Source organism: Epinephelus fuscoguttatus, linkage group LG19 (assembly GCF_011397635.1).
Source record: "Epinephelus fuscoguttatus linkage group LG19, E.fuscoguttatus.final_Chr_v1".
NCBI lineage: Eukaryota > Metazoa > Chordata > Actinopteri > Perciformes > Serranidae > Epinephelus > Epinephelus fuscoguttatus.
The window spans coordinates 22,559,877-22,577,197 of NC_064770.1; the positions used below are offsets into that span (position 1 = coordinate 22,559,877).

The following is a 17,321-nucleotide window of genomic DNA, read 5'->3' on the forward strand; positions in this document are numbered from 1 at the left end:
AGCCCGAGCACACTGCAGTGGACCCTAACCCGGCCTGCTTTGTTTTATCGCAGAGAGAAAGACAACAATAAGCAACCCCTTGAGGAATAATTACCCCCTTTAGCAACTCCGCTTCCCCGCGCTCCCTGCACCCATGTCCCATCCCCCGCAGGGCCTGTAGCTCCCCCTTCCAGAGCCAAACCTTACTGAATCACAGCTGAAATTGACAGTGAAAGACAGTTGAATGGGAAGTCATTGCTGAATTGTTGAACTCACTCAAACTAATTTAAAACAATAAATGCATTTGTTGTGTTCACTGGAATGTCTTCCTGCAGGGGAGTGTGTGTGGGGATTTTTTTTATCCACAAAACGGTAAAAAAAAACTCCCTGCAGCTTGACTGACGTTCACCTGCACTGAGCACTTCTCTGTCAACAATATATGTACAAGATTTACAGACACTAAACTCAGCTGGCAAACGCATTTTCCATGAGGTCATCTTTCTCAGGAAAACTCTCACTTCTAGAAAGACCTTGTGATAAAAGTAAATGATCTTTTTTACACCGCTTCAAAATTGACCTATTATTCACACTGGTATTAGTGAAGTAAAACCCTGTGATTTCCAATAGCAATTCAGCGGATCAACATTTAAATGTCACACTTTTCCATTTTCACTTTAAACTTCACTTTCACTCTGCTTCTCATCACCTCAGCAGGAGAGGCAAAAAAAAAAGTGACACAACTCCTGATTTGCAGACTGGCACATACTGGCCCAACTGGTAATGAAGCCAGCATGACTAACAATTAAAGCAGATGCATATGTAAACACATAATGATCACTGTGAAAGCGTCTTATCAGTTATTAATCTCAGAGATCTGCAGCTGCAATGACAAAACAAACAGACAGCAGCTTGGACACACTCTCTTTATTTCTGTTAATAGGGTTTCAGAGACACAACAAAAGTTATGGAGCTATTAATCATCATGAGAATAAACAGCCTGACGGTAATAATAGCAAAAGCTGCCAATGTGTCAAAGTGAAATGTAGTGTCAATAGCCGAGGTTTTGGTTTGTATTCATAAGTACCTTGATTACAATGGCCTCTTTGTGATCGCAATTAGAAGATGTCAAATGGGAATGTTACATTTCCGAGACTGAGTAATGCTGCTGAGATATTTCGATAGTAGGTGCATTAACTCATTTTACACAACAGGAAACATTTCTCTTCGCAAGTTAAACTGTGGATGTGACTGCAGTGGTGTGAGCGCTGCCGTCAGTCTGTAAAAATAGAGCTAAAAATGAAAATAACATCTGATTATTTTCCATTTACGGTTCCAGCGCTTGTTGATACTATATCCAGAATAACACAGTATATGTCACAACTGCTGTGTATGAGCAACAGCGTGAATAAACACAGAATATGAAAAGCAGATGTATACATGGGAAAATATTAATCCAGGTTCAATTTAGAAAAAGTCAAACAATGTGTAGATCCATTGTGGTAACTACGGTAAACGGACATTCATCGAGTTGACTTTCCTATCGCACGCCTCTCCGCACAGGGTTGACTGATCTGTTCCATAATGTCTGAGCGGCAGAGTGCACTCCACTGTCCCGCTGAGTTTATGTCAAGGCTTCTCCAAGTCCGAGCTGCTGGTGCTGGATCCCTGAGAGCGAGATTGTCAGCGATGGAGCTCACGCTGTTTGCAGCCATGCCAGCAGCAAACATCTGCTGCAGGGGGATGCTGGTCCGAAGTCCAAACCAGGATTTAATATGATCCTAGAAACATAATACAGAAACTAATGATTGACTGAAGCCAAAAACCACTTGAAGCTTGAACACTGACACATGTTTCTCATATGCATACTACAGAAAATTAGACATCTTAATCTTTTTGGCAACATTCTTTTTCAGTGTTAAAAGTAACTGTTCAGCAAAGTTACTTAAAACAACCAGAGATTTATAAAACACCCCGAATTAATCAACACTAAGTTCTTCTCCGCTGATGCCTTGAGCAGATTTGGCTGCTTTTGCAAACTTTCCACACAAGAAGGACTCGAGGGTTCAAACTGGCATAAAGAAGTTGCAGATGAACCACCCAGAGCCTCATGCACAGCTGAAATTATCACATTATGAGTGGTGGCAAAAATCGAGGGTGAGCGTTTTGCTTCCAGCAGTGTGGATACAAATCACCGAGCCTTCTCACGGTGCAGCTGGAACTGTCTACTTTTCAGTCCAATACCAGAATTAAGATGTCAAATCTAGTATCGCTCCAGGCCCAGAAAAGGCTTGATTTAAAAACGATATGTCTCGAGAGATAAAATATCACTTTTATCTAGAACATAAGTGTGTGAACAGTAAAAGAAGATGATGAGGAAATTGTTTCATATCCGGATAAACATTTGGATGTTGTTGTCTTATGTAAACAACATCTGCTTATTTCCTGTCAGAACACCCCCAGGTGAGGTAATGCAGGTAGGTGGCCTCTTGACAACCTGTGCTCTGCTTTACCTGTGCTTGCGCTTTTAACCTCCCACAAAACATTACGTCGTTTGCCCCCACGCACCATCCACTCAGCCAAAATGGCGGGACCAGCCCGTCTTTGCCCAGGGAAGCAACGTGTCAGAGAGTAAGTAGTCATCAATCAGTGTTTCTCATCTTCTTTCTGCCTGTCTGCACCTCTGAGCTGGTTTACCTGTGAGGAGTCACGTTCCACCAGCGCACAGGATGTGGCCCCACTTGCGCACTCTTTCTTCATCTCCTCCTCCCTCGCTTCTCTCTCCCTCCCCTGGGCCTCACACATCCTCATCTCTCTCCAGCCTGCTTCCCCTAACCTCGGCCACAACCACTCTCTTGCCTTTTTGTTAACACTCTCTGTTATTATCTACCCTCATTTTTTGCTTGTGTGCTTTTTCAGTTCCACCATTCAACAATCATCCTTTCACCTGATTTTCTCTATCGCTCCCTGTGCCCTTTATTCTGGTTTTTCCCTTCCCACGTTTCTCTCCTATGCCTCACCTTGGAGCGGAGCCAGTAAAGCAGCATCAGCATACAGAACCAGGTCCCAACCTGCCTCTAAGTCTCAGCCTGCCCGTGTACGCCCGTCTGTGCCTGGGGCTGTGACTGAGGCCGGCCCCTATCGCCCTCCCTCATCAGCACATCTACTGTACCTGTCTGCTGGCACCCTGCCATCCACACACACAGTTCCCCTTCATTTACCCAGAGAACCTGGTAGAAGGAGAAAAAAAGATAATGCAGGTCTAAAATCTATAGAAAAAGACTACTCATGTTGGGGTCAAGCATGTTTGACCTCCACTGAGAACACCCACGGCTACCCTGAGAGGCGCACGTATACAGTGCCACTCATTCAGCCTGCTGGCTGCCCTGCACAAGCCCATCAACAGGTTTCTTTGAAGGCCACCGACTCTGTGGTGGGCCATCAAAGCATATCTTCATTCAGTTCCCCTGAAAGGATCTGAGGCTCCTGAGAGACGCCGTGTTTGAAGTGATATCTCTGTGCCACTGCATTCTTTACTGTGCTGTCATGACTTCAGTTACACAATTTTAAAAAAAAAAGTAAGATCACGGGCATAAAGCCAGTGCCACCACCCTGATCATGTCTCATATACATGTGAACTGGTGCTACCTCTGTTTGATCACTGGATGTACCAAACTCTGGTTGTTTATAGCAACTGTCACTTCAAAATACATCTGCACTGTGTGTGATCACATATTCCACTGAATGAACATCAAACACGGGAAAAAAACGGAGTCATCCCTACCTGTTGAATCTCTTGAGATCATGTTTCCATGACTCAGCCTCTTCTGGGTGCTCACCTGAGATCATCTGAAAAAGATAAAGGATGGGGGAATAAAATGATTCAGAGAGAAGCTCACTCAAGAGTAAACACAAAAGTCGTCAAGAAACAGAGGAATCAGATGTAATTCGGTCCAGCTCTGCCCAAACTTGCATCAACACTCTGAGAAATATTCATTTTCCTACAGTACGATGGGAGAGCAATCAGTTCCTTCCTCTGTTTGCATAGGTATGATGAGGTTATAGCGCAGTGCTTTCCAAACACTGAGTCTCAAAATAAATTTGAGGAATCAGATGATTAGCAAGATAGGAAAAAAACATGTATGCTACATAAAATTTCATAGATTTTTTTTCTGACATTCCTCTAATTGTACTGGAAATTTTTACCTCTCAATGCCTATAAATATTAGTCAAATAAAACAGGGGGAAACAATCACTCATATGCAATGTGTTTGCAACCAGTGATGATGGGCCACATGCACACACTGCTTCAGTTTAAAAGGTAAGTCAAGAAAGCTGGGAACCGCTTGTATGGAGTTCCAGCAGCCGGACATGAATAGCTGTATCATATGTCTTAAAGGTACAATATGTAAGATATGGACATGATTTTAGTTTAAAAACATCTTAAAAAATGAACTAACAAAATCGACAGAAGGTGAAGAAGGAACAGTTTTGACATGATGTCAAAGACGTCTATGTATTGTGTGTCGCACATGCTAACCAGCTAGCCCCAAGCTAAGAGAGGGCTATGAGGAATTTCGTATCATCCACCGCGTAACCAGCAAATAGACGGCCAACAAAAGTTGAAAAAGAATGAGAATTTGGATTCACCCTTAATCTCTAGGGCACCGATAATCAAATTCCATTTCTCTTTTTTAATCACGCCGTCGACATATGTCTGTTTCTGTTTTGTTTTCATTTGCCGAGCCATTTTAATTAAAGTCCGTGCAAATGTCCCGCCAATGTTGCTCCCTGACCATATTTTGCAAGGACACCATCCCTGCACACTGGGTTAGAGCTGCCCAGGACGACTGTGATTGGTTCAAAGAAATACAAACAAGCCAGAGCATTTTTCCCCTATAGCAGAATGGTAATGTGTGCTTCCAGACCTTTCTCTAGCATGGACACAGTTCTATAAATTAAAAAAGACTTTTTCATAATCATAATCCACACAATAACTGCACAAATGCAAAAAATGACAAAAGACGTCACTCCACCATTAAAAACCTGAGAAAAACCCTCTCAGGCTTAGGTTATCACTCAACTACCCCGACCACCTTCCTGTTGCATTACTTTTTAGGCTCTTGGCCAACCTAACCTGGTTTTGCAATAACCACATGACTCAAGACCTTCTCCAGTATCTTCACAGAACATTTAAAAAGCCAAACCTGGAGAAGTGACAGATCACCCCACTCTGTTCTATGTAAATCTGAGGTTTCAGGGGAGCTGTGCAGAAGCTGGCAGGTTAAGAGATGGGAGGCAGTCACAGTGGCTTTTCCATTGTACCATTTTAAAATGCATGGTGTGCTGGTCATATTTTATAAGGTTAACAGGTTCAGGTAGATATTGGATCTAGAAACTTCTCTTGATCACAGACTTTTTCATACGGATGTGTTTAGGACTGAAGCTGTGCTCTCTGGACTGATGAAAGCTCCGGCCCCTCTTCATCCATTCACGGACAAAGGTACTCTCTGCTTCTGAGTTTCACTGTCCCAGACCTGTTACCTTGGCAACAAATGCACTGTTTCCGAGTGACACAAAGCCTGAACTAAAGAACCTCCTTTCAGGTTGAAGGCTCCAAGAGTTGAGGGGAAAACAGCAGTAACAGGACGGCGGGGAGAGAAACTGAATACCGGCAAATTGCTTCCCAGAGTTTCTGGAGGACATGGTAAAATGATTCTTTCTTTCCTCTCCCTTTTAAAATACCTTTCCCTGGCACCAGGCACCATAGGTAGTTGTGTGCTGGTCCCATTTCTTTTATATCCCTTCTTATATTTCCGTTTTTTTCTAGCTATCGTACTGAGCTAAGTGAGTTATCATGTACACCAGCAGGCTGGAGCAGCATGTGGCTAGGCTAAGCCTCCAGATGAGGTAATGTTTAGAGGGTTGGCGAGCCGGGAGAAGGGTTGGTCAGGTCTTGATTAGCTCAGGGGTAGGGGCTCTCTCTTATATTGGACACCCCTTTGTGTGGTGAGATTACAACCTTATGAAAAAGTGCCCCTGCTGACACGCCTGATGGGATCAGAGCTTCCTGCCCGCTGCATCGTCCTGCTTATGAGCTCTCCACACACACAGGAGAGAAAAGACACAACCAAACACCAACACACACTCTTGAACCTCTCAGAAGAGACAGGCATGAACACCGGGACATCACACACACAACTCAAAGTTCTGTGAACGCTTACGTGTAAATAAGTATGTACACGGACACACCAACAAGCACGCACATGGCGGCAAACGTCACCTCCTAGGGCCCCCGCTCCTCCACTTGTGTATGTGATGACCACAACTGATGACCCCCAGATGGAAAACAACCTGCATTTATTAACGAGGCCAGATGACACACAAACACACGCTCACTTGCTTTTACTGTGGTCGTCTCCTCCGGCCACTCTCCAATGAAAATCACATGATGGACCACATCCAGCAGAGAATCTCCACCCCGAAAAAACATCAACAAACAATGTTAAAAAACAGAGAGGATTCAGAGGCAAAGCTTTCAGGGGATTTGATCCCAGCAGTCCTCTAAAGAGGGCTGAGGCTATAGGATGATTTCAATTATTTGATATAATTTCTGATGGTCCATTAGTTCAAAATAAAGCTCTGATTATAAGAGATGTGTAAACAGAAAGTTGCAAACAAAACCTGCATCAGCGTCTAAAGCAGAGCTGTACTTTTTTCCAGATGTGTAATCGACTGTTAATTAGCAGTGGCCTTACTTTCATGTAACCTTTTCCCAAATAAATCTTATTTAAAACCAAGAACAACGGAATAAGTGCGGCATTCTGGTTTGTTCACCCGCACAGCAAACTTCAACACCTTTTTATTTCTACTGTTTAGAAGCCTGGACTAACAAACGCTCATATTTCTGCAGTGCACTTTGCAAAACCAAAAAAATAAAACTACTTGTAGGTGTGTACACACAAGCATGCAAGCACACATGCATGCACCCCCCACCCCTCTCTCTCTCACACACACACACACCCCCCAGTTAGGGACACTGGCACAACCTTGCGCCAGTGGCCCTTTAAACCAGTCATGTGAAACGACCCGTTCATTTCTGCAAATCAGATTACATCTCCGAGCTGAGGTCTGCAAGTCCACACACACATTTAAAGCCCAGGGCTCAGGTCCATGCAACACACACACACACACACACCCAGCTTAATCAGATTTTGTCCCACAAACCTTCTTGTCTTTATTAATGTAGGCAACCTGCAAGTATCAGCCATGCCCGGAAATAACTGGCTCAAAATGTGCATATAAATTTACAGGATACAGTAAATATACAGCACGTCTACAGTGAGTGTAACTAAGGCCTCAGATTCCCTTGAATAGGAACAAAACAAAACAATTTCTTTGTCAAGGAAAATCATAGAGGGCTGTGATAAGCCTCCTTTCAGCAGCGCTCGACTGCTGTTTGGCAGCTCTGCTATGGAATGAGCACATGTGGAAACATGTTTATAGTGTGTTTGGCAGGAATGCAACTGATAGATAATTCGCAAATGATTCAAGTCCTATTCAGGTTACCAAGAACTAATGTGCAGGGAAATCACACTGGTTTCTTCTGCTTAAATTAGCGTCACATTTCCCTGGGTCGGTGATTTTATTGGATGTTTTGTAATTATTCCACTGACTGATTGAGTTAGTGGATAAATAAGCACACGGATGGTTGATTAAGCACAATAAGTGTGGTAAAACATGGTGAGAAAGCAAATATTTTCATACTTGTTTGCGTCTTTGGTGCTGATGTCTCTGCACGTTTTAGCTTCAGTGATCAGATTCACAGCTATCGGAGTTTTTGTGCTTTGAGTCTTTAAGTCACAATGTAAAAGAAGCTGGTTGGCTGGCTGCTGGTGGACTGGTGGGCTTAATTAAACCCAGACAGTTGGAGGAAGTACAAGTCTCTGTCCCTACAGGATCTACATTAAGTCTCCACTCTGCTAATCAGAAAGCCCTTCAACTACATCAGCATGTCCCTCTGGCCCAACCGACAAGCAAATCTCATTTGTCTTCGTAACTTTTTAAGGAAACTTGAATTACTTCTCCATTGAGTCTGGAAAATCAATCACTGCTGTCTCTGCGTTCATCACAAAGAACAAAAATCCTAAATAGATCGGCCGTGTAGCTCATTGTCTGTGCTCCTTTTGCCCTTGGTGCCATGGAGGTCGGAGTGTGGGAAGTTGTGGGTGGCAGGAAGCTGAGACAGTTGTGCCTACAATGGGGCGTCAAGACTCTGTCAGTCAGCCCAACTCAAGTTCAACTCAAGCGGGTTGATTCTCTCTTCACAGTGACATCTGAGAGGACCAGCAATGGAGGCCGGCAACGGGAAACGGAGGAGAAGAGGGACCGCGCCCTGGGTTAGATTGCACTGGATGCTCAGATAAGGCGACAGGAAAGGGCAGATTGGGGAAGGGCAACAGGGGGAGCTGGCTGGGGCTACTGTTACCCCAGGAAGGGCTCACTCATCCCTCAGATCACCTGCCACACCTGTGGAGGCCAAAATCTGATTCAGTCACACAGTGCCACCAGCCAGGAGTTGGGAATTGATCACCATAGCCTCAGATTGGACTGATGTATGGTAACTTCTACAACAACTGTGTACAGTTAATTATTGTACAATTGGTTTTACGTGTTTTGGCCGAAGAAAGGCAAATACGTGTCGACTCAACACTGCTGGCAAACATTTTCCAAAGCACACCACGCTGTAAGACATTCCAGGCCGCCATTGGTTTTCCATTAATTTCAGCGCAGATACACAACTTGCAGAGTGACTTGCAATATGCTTGACAGAGTAATTCATCAAAGTAATCATTTCAACATTTTTTGACACAGTAAGATTGTTATGTGCAAAGGGTGTTTTTTTTTTTGGTGCCTGCAAGGTCCCACCCTTACAACTGAGGTTTGAAAAGTGGTTTTTGAACAACAACTTTTAAATGCTAAAAATTACCAGATGTTTATTTTCCTTTTTTGCACATCCATGTTTGTATATTGTGGGCAGGAGTTTATGACAGCATAGCAAGTGAATGCAACACCAATCTCAGAATCTGTCAGTTATCGTTTGGTGAGAAAAAAGCCTCTGGGTGCGAGAACCAATATTTCGGGCTTGTCCGGTGTAGCCAGTGGATATCCGGGCATAGACTTCCTCTTTCGTGCGCCAGTCATTTTGGCTAATCTTTTTAAATGGATATCTGCATGTAACGATAATATAAAACTAACTCTTTATCAGACAATAGCCGATTGGTTCCAAGATTGCAATCCACCTCTCTGCACAGACTGTTACCTCCTGTTCAAAGATGATTTGTTGATACAACTTGGACTACAAACAGAAATCAGAACACTATTTAAAAAGTATAACGCAACACCAGCAGCCGCTATGTGAAATCTGTATCTGTGTCTTTACACTGTGCTGTGGAGCAGCTGCAGACAACAGTAACAAGACAAGCAGGTTTCAAGTCTCTGCAGGTTGATTTTTATACCTGACTGAAATTAGGTAAAACCAGCAGTGTTTCCTGGTTACAGGATTTACAGTCTGTTTTGAATCACTGTAAATGAAATACCTTATGTTCTGTTAGTCAAGAGGAGCAATGTGGGCTCTGCTAATGTGGGTATTTGACATTTGTTTAAGATAAACAATCAATGAATTGATAAAGATGAAAATAAAAACTGCCAATCTAGTGGGTAAAAGGATTCGGAAATGCTGTGATGTCACTCAAGACACATATGGTCAGTCCTATAGCACACATTCCTGAACACACACACACAACGGTTAAGTAAACCACAATGTAGTATCTTCATCTGGAGTGCATTTCCTGTCCTCTGGGTTGGCATATGTCCACTGGTTGCTGTTTTACACCACTGCATCTCTCTGTTGTAGCTCCCTGCCTGCACAGAAACAACTGTCTTACCACTGGAAACAGAACACAACTTTACGGACGCATACCGTGACCTTAGACTCCTGTTCTGGGTGTTGAAATCTAAAGCAATGAGATGCACTCCCCACATCTGGAAAAATCCTACATGGTGGATTATGTTGGTTTAGGGTATAGTTTTGACAAGCACAGTTCCCAGTTTTGCTAAATTCTCTCACCAAGAGGCAAAGGTGCAATCATCAGTGTCATATGCTGCATTTGGAAATGGAAGTTTAAGTGGATAATAAAGTTACATGAAGCCGCTCTTTAATAGGACAAATTCGACAGCTCACCCCTCCTCTGTTCTTCACCATAATGTGGAAAGAACTCATTTGGAAAGAACTCAGTGACAAAACAGTTCTACTCAGCAGCAGCAACAAACAAAAATGCAACCAAATGATCGTCTATCACCTTTTTAACCCAGTAGAGGTAGTGGTCACAGGAGCTGTGAAATGTTAGTTTTAGAGTGAAAGTAAACAGCCTCTCCCATGGTGGGCCTGTACCCTACACAGAGTAAGCACATGTTTCCCATTGTGGTTAAAAGGGAAGGGGATTAAAGTGTAGTGCAGCCGGAGCCACAGCCATACACCCCATGGTGGGATCACAGTACTCTCAGGTCTTTCAGTACTGCTGATGCAGCCCAGTTGGAAGTGGCTGGTGTGTAGGGAGAAGCTGTGGCCAGATCTATCAGATGGACAAGTCAGGGTCCTCTAGAGCCCAAATATGAGGCCTTTCTTTGGGGCTGAGGAGGCAGGCATGTTACCATGTTGACAGAACTGCCTGACTGAGGCTGGCAGACTCTCACAAAAACACAGGCTAGGTAAGGATTATGAGGAGGTGTTGAAACTGAGCGGATTTTGCTTTTCAGAGGCCCAAATACTGTCTCTATGCAAAGAGATCACCTTCAAAACTCTTATTAAAGATGTTGAGAAAAAAAGAGATTGAGACTGAAAACAAAAGCAGAAAAAAATCTGGTCAACGTTCATTGGGTTTGGCTGCCAAATATGAAGTTTTCACCCCAGGGCCTCAGGGTCAAATAGGCCACATTCAGGTACCACAGGGGACAGTTCGAGCAGGAGACTGTGACTGTGCAGCCAATTAAAGGACACTTTAAAAAGGCAAATAGTGCAAGGGACATTGAGGAAGATATGCATAGTGGAGCATAACTGCACTTACCAAAAACTGCCAATTAACCAACACCCCATGAAGCTCAGCTGTGACCGCTTCAGCTGGACAGCTATCATGTGCAGGGAGTAAAAACACTTTCTGTGCAGGGTAAAGAAAGGATGTTGAGGGAGGGTCAGACACTGTTTTGGGGTTTACTAAGCTTGATTCATTCAAGCTGGTTTTCAAAAATCGGACCCAAGACATAAAAATTAGGACATGAGAACTGACTTGAACTCGACTACTCTGAAAAACTGACTGCCTAAAGACTTGCTTTGAGACTTGAAAGCCAAAACATGAGAGGCCATAGCACACTGTTCATATTTTTTGTCCAAAATGTTTGCATGGTTAAAAACAAATACAACCTCAAGTTGTGGCAACCACATTTACACATCGACTCTGAAGCTTTTGTCACTCATAAAGTTTTCGGAACAGGTTTGATGCATTTTTTCGTGTCAGAGTTGTTTGACCAACACTCATATATCGCAGCTTGGTCAGTGTACATATTATGTGCCAGGTAATCTTGGTGCATCTGTTGTTGATGTTCTGGGACGTCGCGTCAAGTTACGCCTGTTACATGCATTGTGGGTTTTTTTTTTCAAAACACAGGAAATGTACAGTTTCTGTTAATTAGATGCATACAGTCTTCTTCAAAAATAATCTTACATCATCGATAAAACGCCGCATATTTACATTTATTTCATTGTGCAACAAACACATGTAGTTAAGTTTAGAAAAAAATTATTATGGTTTGGCTCTACATTCATAGGGGAAGTGAGCACCAGCCTTCTGGGTGAAAGTTCAGAGTTGTTGGAGCCAGGGACAGGGAGCGACAGTGTGGCAACAGAAAGGGAAAACAGGTCAACACCTTGCCGCAGTGCCGAATGCCAGACGCAGGCAACAAGAGGCAACAGCAGAGGAGCTGCCTCCAGTGAAGAGAAGCAAGGGTGCTTTTACATTTTGTCTTGTAATGCATATTGTCGCAACAAATATAACAATATAACTCAGTACACTCAGTGTGCAAGGTTTCTGTGTGTAACTATTTTATCAGATAAAAAAATACAGGCTTGGTGTGCAAAGGCCTAAAGTTTTGGCCTGGGAATGACTTGTACCTAGCTCTATAAAATTACTATAGGTTGAAGATGAGAATGTGCAAATGCTGCGCCATCCACTTGTGTCTTCACTCTTGCTTATAGAGACTTGTGACTTGACTTGGATGTGCCCTAAATCATTTGAAACTTGAGTCCCCCTAAATCATGTCAAGTACACTTTGCTCCCTGCAGTGTGATGGGACTCTCACCCAGACAAGTTTGAGTCAAGTATTCTAAAAATTCATGAAGCGTCATTCTTAACCTCTTGGCCTTAGCCCACACACATAAACATAGATAATTACATGTCTATGTCGTGAATAAGTCTGTCAGTCTCGCGTTGGCGTATCTTCTTCTGTGTATGCTTGTGGGAGGAATGGGGGAGAAGGGATTTTGTGCAGGGCCTAAGTGTTTGTGCAGATTTGCAGGACTTTCACACCCACAAAAACACTGCGGGTAAAAGAGCACGGCATGTTAATGTGCATGTGCGTGGTCGTGTTTTGAAACTGGAAACAGATTTATGTAGTGTTAGGGATCAGCTCTTTAAAGGTCACGCCGAACAAGTTAGGTCCGCTAAGTAAAGCCTGTTCCCTCCCGGATCCAGGTGACTCCCGGCCAATAGTTTCACAACACACGGGACAGACACGTAAGCACCACTCTGACCACTTTCTTCTGCCTCATGACATCAGTAATTTCCGATTTCCAATGACGCCACGCTGACATTCAGCATCTTTGATTAATTGGTTCCTATAAGGCTCTTTGTGTGTTTCCGTTTGAAAATAAATGTCAGAAAACACTTTCTGGAGCCCTGTTGATCCAAACACGCACTTCAGCTGCGAGCACGGCCATAGAGCAAGATGCCCTGGCATGGGATAAAAAGTCAGCCACAGTACCAGAGTTTTCCTATTGACACTGATCACAGAGTTACATGGGTCGGAGTTAGAGGGGATATCTGTCAAACTCCCTTGATTACAAACATCCTTCAGCGACACATGCGATATGGCCCACGCACTCAAACACACATCCATGGATCAACGCACAAGCCTAGAAGCACACCGTTGCATGCACATGTGTGTGCATATTGTCAATGCACACATTAACAAAACATGCAAAACTCCTTGTGTAAATGCCAGGGACTGCAACGGTGGAAAAAGGTGGGATGAGGAACACATCAAGGCTAATCCAGCCAGGGATTAGGAGCGGGCAAATATCACCAATAATAAACAAATGACTAACATTCCCGGTCTGTGTGGTTACAGGCCCCGGGGCTCCAACTAGAACCCAGCAGGGTCTGGATCCAATCCCTGCTGTTTATCAGTGCAAGTAGAAACGGCCACTTGCGAAACCTCCATGACAAACACTCGGGGGACAAACCCAGAATGGCAAACAGAAGAGTCCACCCAGTCACCCCTCACGCTTTGATTTACAGCTGAGACCTCAAAGTCTGTTGCTTGACATTCAGACCAAAACATTTCTCATTATGACACTGACTTCTTGTTAGCCATATTCAGTAGGGCGACTATTTGATTTTCCAGTGACTGACACATATACAGCTGCTTCTGACAAAACTTTGAGTCAACAGTGATGCTGAGTTAGCCAGCAAACAGTTAGCATAAATTAAAGACATATACAGTAGATTATATCTTGTTTATGTAGAGGAAATATACTGGTTAAATAATGGTCTTGTTTTAAGAAAATACAAACAACATCTCATTCTTTGAAAAGGTAATGTTACCTTTGAATTTATTATATGATTACATGCAGTTTAATATAACATGGGCAGTGATTAAACTACTTGTCAACTGTCTCGTACAGCCAGCTCTATCTCTTGCTGAGCCAGGGCTGGAGAAAGGTCGGGCTGAACCCATCATAATTCTGCATTAATGCTAAAAAACACACCAAGCCACGGCAAAGTGCGGCTTACCGTTATAATTCCATTGTTCTTCGACTGAGAGGAGAGTTCATGTGTTAAAGGTGGGAAGAAATGTCTTTGTAACTTAGGTCAAATTGTCACATGAGTCACTGGACTTACGGACTGGCTGCGGGGATTCTTTGGCTGCAATTTACCACTAAAAGTTAAACTAGCCCCAACTTTTAGTTTGGACAGACTTTGCAACAGAATCACATGGCCACAGCTTTCCATAGACACTACATGGCAGCTTGCCACAGGCCAAACTTTGTTGCTTCTTGGTGTGTTTTCGGCATAGGTTGGGAAAATGCTCAGGGTGGCTCCTTTAAACCAATCGCAATTGTCTTGGGCAGCGCTAGGCCCAGGATGCAGCAACAGTACTTTGCAAAATAGTGTTGGAAGGGAACATGTTTGGGGCGGCATGGTGGTGTGGTGGTTAGCACTGTCGCCTCGCAGCAAGAGGGTTCCCGGTTCGATCCCGGGTGTGGGAGCTCTTCTGTGTGGAGTTTGCATGTTCTCCCCGTGTCAGCGTGGGTTCTCTCCGGGTACTCCGGCTTCCTCCCACAGTCCAAAGACAGCATTATCTTTATTAATGCCACAGGTCTCAGGACTGTGCACTCCCTGGGAGCCGGGTCTGGACAGAGGGTCTGGTAACTCTAAATTGTCCGTAGGTGTGAATGTGAGTGTGAATGGTTGTCTGTCTCTATGTGTCAGCCCTGCGATAGTCTGGTGACCTGTCCAGGGTGTACCCCGCCTCTCGCCCACTGTCAGCTGGGATAGGCTCCAGCCCAATCCCCCCCCCGCAACCCTCAAGAGGATAAGCAGTTAGAAAATGGATGGGAACTTGTTTGGTGGAACATTTGCGTATGGAGAGGTAAGGCCTGGCGTTAAAATGAACGCAGTGCATAGGTACGTCTGGCAAAGCAAGACTCATTTCAGATAGCGATGGGGATTGAAAATGTCTAAAATAACCGGCCAATGACAGGCTTATACCCAAGTCCTCATGCTCAAGGGCAGAAGGGCTTTTACGACACAAGAAGTCAACATGAGACAGAAAGCAGAGCAGCACACCTGTTTAGCATTATTGACAAAATATTGATTGCTTGTCTAGGCGTCACCATGGAGATTATTGCAGAGGAATGTTGGACAGATAAAGTAATGGGCCATAAATTCCTTTAAGTACTAACAGGGTTGGTTAATTAGCAGCGTGTGATGAAACTGAGATCAAAGTTAAAGCAGTGAAAGCGGGTTGTAATTTGGTAGGTGCTGTTTTCTGCTACCAGGAAATAGTGTGCAAGGGGAGAAAGGGCTTCCACTGGAAATGCAGACGCAGCACGTTTCCCTCCCTTTTCTACCAGCTCTTTTGTCTTATGTGACTCAGATGAGATGCTCCAATAAATCTTAACTTGGGTGGATGTTCGGAGGCCTTAATCTCACTGTGTATATGGGTGTGTGTGTGTGTGTGTGTGTGTGTGTATGTGGGTGTGCTGAGAAGTATGTCTTCCCTTTGCTCTAATCCACTTATTTTGTTTCGGTCCACTGTTCAGATTCAAGGTGGAAAAGTGCCGAGACCACAACGTTTTGCCTTCTCAGTCTGTCTGGCCCACAGTGCTTTACCTGCTGAGCCCAGAGACTCACCAAGCCTGAAGGACTCTGTTGCTTTAACCCTGTCCCCAAACATGTCCCTGGCCCGCACAAAAGCCATCTGGGGTGCGGCTGAGAGCTTTAGCAACAAAATAACTCTTTCAATCTGCACTCTGCATGGTTCTGACTGCAGGGCGCTGAGGTCGCCAATACCAAGACTCTTACTGGACCTCCTCCTCCTTCTCCTCCACCCTTCTAATCCTGGCCTACATGACTGACTCCAACTGAAAGCCCCACACGCCAGAGGTGGGAGCCAAAAGCACTGTGAGATTCAAAAAAGACCACCTGCTCATCAAACTAAATTGCACTCACTGAAGGCAATGGGGAACAGAGAGAATGAAAAGGAGGGGAGTAAGGGAGAAAAAAAAAATAAGTAAGAATGAAAGAAAGACAAGTCACTGCTCTCCCTCTGTGATCTTGGCAGACAAAAGAACAAATTGCATTTCTGCGTCATGGCACCTGAGGGTCAAAATCGGCATAGGGTCCCTCTCAGTGCTGTTTGTGTGCAAACATGTTGATAACGGTTCCATCAGTTCCCACGAGAGAGCCAGAGAGGTACACACGACTACCTTTCAGCCTTTCATCTTGGCTTCTTTTGTATTCCGCTACACTCTGTTGTCTCTCCCCTCTATTGGGCGGAATTGACTGTTATTATTCCAAACAGCATTATCTTTATTAATGCCACAGGTCTCAGGACTGTGCACTCCCTGGGAGCCGGGTCTGGACAGAGCTGCAACCAATCTCCCTAGATAAAAGCTCAGCGGAGAGCTGTATGCAAGCCAGACAGCTCGGACAGGCCTTCATCCTCCCTCCTCATTCTCAGAGAGAGGTACAGGCCCTACAAAGACTAAGATATAGCTTTAATCTTAGCACTTTCAGTCAGACAGAAACATTTGAACTAAAAGCAGCTCTCTCGAAGGCTATCAAAAGTCACTTTGAGTTGTTAGCCACCAGTCGGAACAAACAAATGTATTATTCGTAAATACATTTTTATAATATTTGAAAATTGCAAAAAGAAAAATATGCATAATGACAAAGTTCAGCATATTGAGGGAGAGGCTTTGGAGTCACAAACTATTCAGGTTATAAGTCATGAAACTTTATCTTCTGCTGCTAGAGTTTATGAGAGTGCCCTCCATTTCTACTGCGGCTTATATTGCCGGTGGCTCGTATGTTCTTGGAGCTGAGGCCATTTCCCGAAGTCAGCCATGCATGACGAGTTATTTTAAAGGTGGTGTGGAGAGCTGACGTGTGGCCAGGCCAGGCCGGGGCAGCGGCTGGGGTCTCGGCTTAGTGCCTCAAGCCCCTCGCTCCACTGGTCACACAGCATCAGCTCCCGGCCCGAGCCCGGACACTGATTTATGGGACAGGGGGATTACCATCAAACCAGCCGTGAGGACCACCCAGATGGTGGCACAGGACGACAGCCGCACAAACACACACAGGCACACATGCACACAAACTCAAATATACTTATATGTGTACATTTTTACACAGATATCCACAGGAATCCGCACACTTCCACGCATACCGACTTCTACGCAAACAAAAATCTTGCTATTTGTGATGTTGAATATTTAATCTCTCTGG

At 44.2% G+C, this 17,321-nt stretch overlaps 1 long non-coding RNA gene across 1 annotated transcript in view; it reads right to left on the bottom strand.

The window, feature by feature from the left end:
* Positions 1-888: 888 nt before the first annotated feature.
* Positions 889-17,321, bottom strand: part of LOC125880027 (uncharacterized) — a 60,628-nt gene continuing 44,195 nt past the window's right edge. Inside the window, exons 3-4 of the long non-coding RNA XR_007448009.1 lie at positions 3,761-3,825; positions 889-1,757 (exon numbers count right to left, since the gene is read on the bottom strand). This is a non-coding gene — a long non-coding RNA (uncharacterized LOC125880027). The remainder of the gene's footprint in view (positions 1,758-3,760; positions 3,826-17,321) is intronic.